Source organism: Primulina tabacum, chromosome 7 (genome assembly GCF_025594145.1).
Source record: "Primulina tabacum isolate GXHZ01 chromosome 7, ASM2559414v2, whole genome shotgun sequence".
Lineage (NCBI taxonomy): Eukaryota > Viridiplantae > Streptophyta > Magnoliopsida > Lamiales > Gesneriaceae > Primulina > Primulina tabacum.
This window is the reverse complement of record NC_134556.1, coordinates 33194110-33199174: the sequence shown is the minus strand read 5'-3', so window position 1 is coordinate 33199174 and position 5065 is coordinate 33194110. Positions and strand designations below refer to the sequence as shown.

The 5065-nt window shown below is 35.2% G+C and overlaps 1 long non-coding RNA gene across 1 annotated transcript; it reads right to left on the bottom strand.

Moving 5' to 3' along the window:
• Positions 1-1027: 1027 nt before the first annotated feature.
• LOC142551326 (uncharacterized) lies at positions 1028-5058 on the bottom strand. Its single transcript, XR_012821560.1, has 2 exons — positions 3540-5058; positions 1028-3470 (listed from the first exon to the last, which is right to left on the bottom strand). It is a non-coding gene; the product is annotated as an uncharacterized LOC142551326 (long non-coding RNA).
• Between the last annotated feature and the right edge of the window lie 7 nt (positions 5059-5065).

The window sequence follows — 5065 nt, the reverse complement described above, 5'->3', positions numbered from 1 at the left end:
GCAGTATGCATATGTACTATATTTCAATATGATCCCAAGAAATCTCATTATATAGTTGCTAAGCGTATATTGAAATATTTAAAAGGTACTCAAAATGTTGGTTTATGATATCCAAAAGACCACAAATTTAATCTTGTGAGTTATTCAGATGCAGATTATGCATGTTTCAAGTTGGATAGAAAAGGTACTAGTAAGTTCTGTCAATTTCTTGGTGATAGGCTGATATCTTGTTTTAGTAAAAAAACAGACTTTCGTTGTCACACTTCTATTGCAAAAACCGAATACTTAGCCGCTGGAAGTTGCTGCTACAAATGCTCTGGATTCAGCAACAATTGAAAGACTATGAGATAAATGTTTCTGAGTCACCTATATTTGTGATAATACGAGTGCAATAGCCATAACTTATAATCAAGTGCTGCATTCTAGAACCAAGCATATTGACATCATGCACCACTTCATCATATCATGTATAGAAGAAATACACTCGTCTGAAATACGTATCTACTGATCAACAAGCATCAGACATCTTCACCAAACCATTACCCGATGCTAAGTTTATTTTTATTTCAGGGATATGTTAGGCCTCATTGATTTATCTTAAACATCAGTTCATTTAATATGATTAAGATTCTATAAAATCATGTTATATCAAATTAAGAATTTATATTGATAAGACAATGTCTCTACTGATTTAATGTTGCTACTGGATTTGTTCCAACATCATTTTTTTAGACCTTATCACGTAATATCTTAAATTCATGCTCTATTATGCTTTTATTAATAACGGTTGTTTGGACAAACTATTGCTTTATATTCAAATTTTTTTTACATTATTAGTCGCTTTGACATATCGCTTTTTCAAAAATTTAAAAATCAATCACAAACATGTTGACACGTGTCTCCATGTTTCAACCTATGACTGTACATATTTTTCTAAAAATTCGTTTAATTTCTTTTGCTTTGTAACCCTTGCATTTTCAAGCTCTATGTTTTCTCTCTGAAAATCTTACGATTTTGCAAACATCCATTTTGTTTGTTCTAAATCTCAATTTGAAGGAATGGCAAGCGTATACACCTTGAATGCTTACCAGGTTTACTTTGCTTCAGTATACATTGTTCAAGACACTCATCTGGTGGCCATGTTCAAAACCTTGGAGACATCTTGTTTTCGTACCATTCTGGAATCACCTAGAGTCATCTACAGGACACCATTATTGGACTTCTATGTGAACGCCTCTCTTACTAAGAATGGAAAGATTAACTTCACTGAAAACGGCAAGACTATTCTTATTGATGCTGATATGCTCAGATCTACCTTCTCTCTTCCCACTTATGGGATCACTAACTTCTCTTCGATCACCGAAGAAGATATGGTTGCTGCTCTTAAGTTTTTTTCTGATTCAGGGGAAGAGTTATCTCCATCCTACTTCAAGAAACTGCTGAAGATGGAATTTCAAGTACTGGTTGACATTGTCCCCAAATCTATCTAGTTCAAAGCAGGTCCTTTGATAGACTGACCAATGAAAAAGTCCAGATGATGACTAATATTACTTCTAGAAGCAAAGTAAATTTGACATCTGTACTCTTTAAAATGTTATCAGATATGGTCTAGAAAAAAAGTATTGGCATTGCTGTGCATATCAGCAAACTCCTCAACGATGCTGATTTTGGTTTCACTTCTGATAAAGATGGTACGACATCTACCATGATCGATGCTGATAATGTCGTTGCCCTTCGACACAAACCCTCTGTCCTGAATTTATTGAAGCCAAAAAGAAAATAGTGACCAAGAAAGAGGCTGCTAAAAAACAAACAAGGATCAAGAGGAAACTAATCACTGTGGTTAATGACATTGAACAAATTGTCTCCAAGGAATCATCTACTCTTATCCAACCTCCACCAAAGCCAACCCTAGCAAAGAAGAGATACAAACCATCAATCTGCATCATAAAAACTACAGCCATGTATGATTTATCCTTCACTCTTGCTGATGTTGTTGTCAACACTGCATCTCAAGCTTCGAAAGCACCTCTACCCAGATCCACTCAAACTATCGCTCCAACACCAAAACAACCAATAGCTGAAAGCTCCGGCTCTGTTCTCATCGTTCAAAGACCAATTGGTGGCGTGGTCATTCAAGATCCGTTGCCAGAGTCCACTCACTCTGGACTTAAACAACCAGTTTCAACAGACAAGGGCAAAGGAAAAATGCCTATGGTTTTTGAAGAACCAGTTGATGCAATACCCAAATCCTCTGTTCAAACATAAATTGACCTTCACATCGAAGAAATTGAAAGAACTACTGCTGCAGAGGATATTTTGTATTTTGATGATTGGTTCCGCATCCGCATAGTTCATCATCTATCAGCTTTCAAAACCAAATGATACATATGTTAAAGCCCTAAAAAAAAGAAAGAATGATATTTGTTGTCACCAAAATAGACTTTGTCATTGAAGCAATGGACAGAAGAAATTATGTCCTTCTGCAAGTCAAAATTAAGAAGCTACGAGAGACACTGCCGTTCTAAACTCCAATTATGATTATCAATCTCAGACTGCCTTTCATGATCAAGCAGTGATTAATCAGCTTTCTTCTGATCTCAAGAATTTAGAAATGATAGTCTCAGTTATTGAGAATAATTTAAAAGAAGATGTTCTTGCTGGAATTCCAGAGCCTTTCAGGTTTAAGCTAGTAGAGGAAAGGACTAGCATCCCTCACGGGGATGAAGTCTCCAGTACTCCTGCACATTCTCCAGCTCAGATCCCAGTTGTTACTGTTCATCAATTTTCTTCACTATTTTCTGTCAGTGATTTCTCCGCAGTAAAGAAAATGATTAACTCTATCGTTCAAGATGAATATGATGCTGCAGATGTCACTCATACCGCTATTTCATCTACTGCTGATGATCTGATAGTTATTATTGCTCCGCATACTGTCTCACTCATTACTGCAATTGTTGATCTAAATGTTTATGTTGCTACTGCTCCTCTCTCTCCAGCCCAAGTATTTGCACTTCCTGATCTTAAAATGTTCTCCTCTGAACATCAACACGAAATGAGAGAAACACTGTCTATTGCTATTATTTCAGTGTCCATGGAACTATAACCCATTATTACTTCATCAGCTGCTCTGATACTCATTTCTGAACATCAAGCTGGCACATCAAGTGAACGATCTGACCGTGTTGCTTGTCTTATCGAACTTAAAGAGCGTATCCAGACCATTCTCCTACATCTGATCATCAAACTGTGCTAGAAATTGAGATGAAAGAAGTTAAGTGCAACTGCAACAAGATTATTTACTTGGTCAAACTGCATTTAATTTCTTTAAAGAACGTCTGACTAAAGAAATCTTATCTATTTGCGACGAGGTGGCCAGAATTTCATTCAGATTTCTGGTCTCAAATCAATTTTTGTCAAGACCCGGGCAGACGTCATTTTAGCTCAAACTGGACTCACGTCTTCTGCATCTGCTCAAACTGATTCCCTTAAAACACTTGAACTCGAAGGTTGAAGCTTTAGATGCAAAATTGACTGACCAATCTCAATCTCTTCAAATATTGGATAACAAAGTTGGTGGCATCTCTGAACACTTATTCAAATTCATTCACTGGGTTAAGACATGTGCTGCCAAAAAAAGGAAAAAGATGCAAGAAAAATAGCAGAACTAGAACAAAATATGCTAGTGAAGATGAAGGCATCAATGAGGATGAGGAGTAGACCGCGAACCACAAATTTATCGTTCTCTGTTTATCTTTTTCAAGCTTTTCTCTGCAATTACTTCATTTATTGTTTATATTATTTGATGTTCTCACATTGCTTATTTGTGCTCACCTTGTTGTCTTCTTCATAGCCTTCTAGGTTTTGTCGTCACCACAAAAAGGAAAATTGATAATGATATTTTTAATTCCGGTGATGTGCTGCTTAAGATAAACTTTTAAGGATAACTGAGAATCTGAAACAATATTCTGCTTAAAGAAAACCAGAAGCAATATTTATATTAAGAAAAACTAGAACACACCCTTAAATAGAAATATCAGTAGACTGAACTAAGAAGGAAGTAATATAGAACCAGTAGCAATAGTCAGAAAGATAGTCTTTTACGATAATATGTCAGAATACTCTAGTGACATCCGTTTTGGTTTGTACTATCTATCAGATGATTTCCACATTTATTGTAGTCCTTCTGTACAATAGTACACCTTATTTAAAGCCATTAAATGAACCGTACAGATCATTTATTGTTCACTACTATTTTGGGTACAAAACAAATAACATTCTTGGATTCAGGAACACACAACGGAAAAAAGAGTCGTTCTCATTCGGATGTTGAAGATGGTTTATAAAAAGGCTTCGATGTTGAAGATGGTTTATAAAAAGGCTTCATAATGCGTTCACATACACTGACCATTTGTGAACTCGTGAAACCACTCTCATTTTCAAGCTTATTATACTGAAATTCTACAAAAACCAGCATGTTTTAAAGTTCTATCAGATTCAGAAGATCATATGTGCTGTCATTTGTTCATACTCTTTCATTGTATTTATCACCTGAAAAGTGTGAAGTATTTGTAATATGTGGAAATTATCTTTCTCAGAATCATTGTTCATTAATTGTTGAGTTGTAGTAGCAAGAGTTTCAGTAGGCAATGGTAAGTCCTACCAAAGTGGGTTTGTACAAGTGTGTATTGATCAAAGTCTTTTTGTGATATCTTCTAGAAACAGAAGAATGAAAGACGTAGAAAGATTTTGTCCTTCGAACTTTCATAAACAAACCTTATGTTATTTTATCTTCTACTGTTTTTAAGTTTCATCAAGTGGTGTTGACTGTTTCCACACTTTTAAGTAGTCTGATGCACTTTCAAATATCTGGATTAGCTTTTGAATCCTAAAAAGGTTTGAAGAACAATTTTCAGAAGCCGAAGAAAGCAAAAAAATTTGGAATGTTTATCCAACTCTCTTCTAAGCACTCCACCGATCCTAACACATATTTATGAAAATTCTATTCTAATTATAAAAAAACTTGACCTCTCCATATAATTTATTGTATATTTTTATTGTGAGG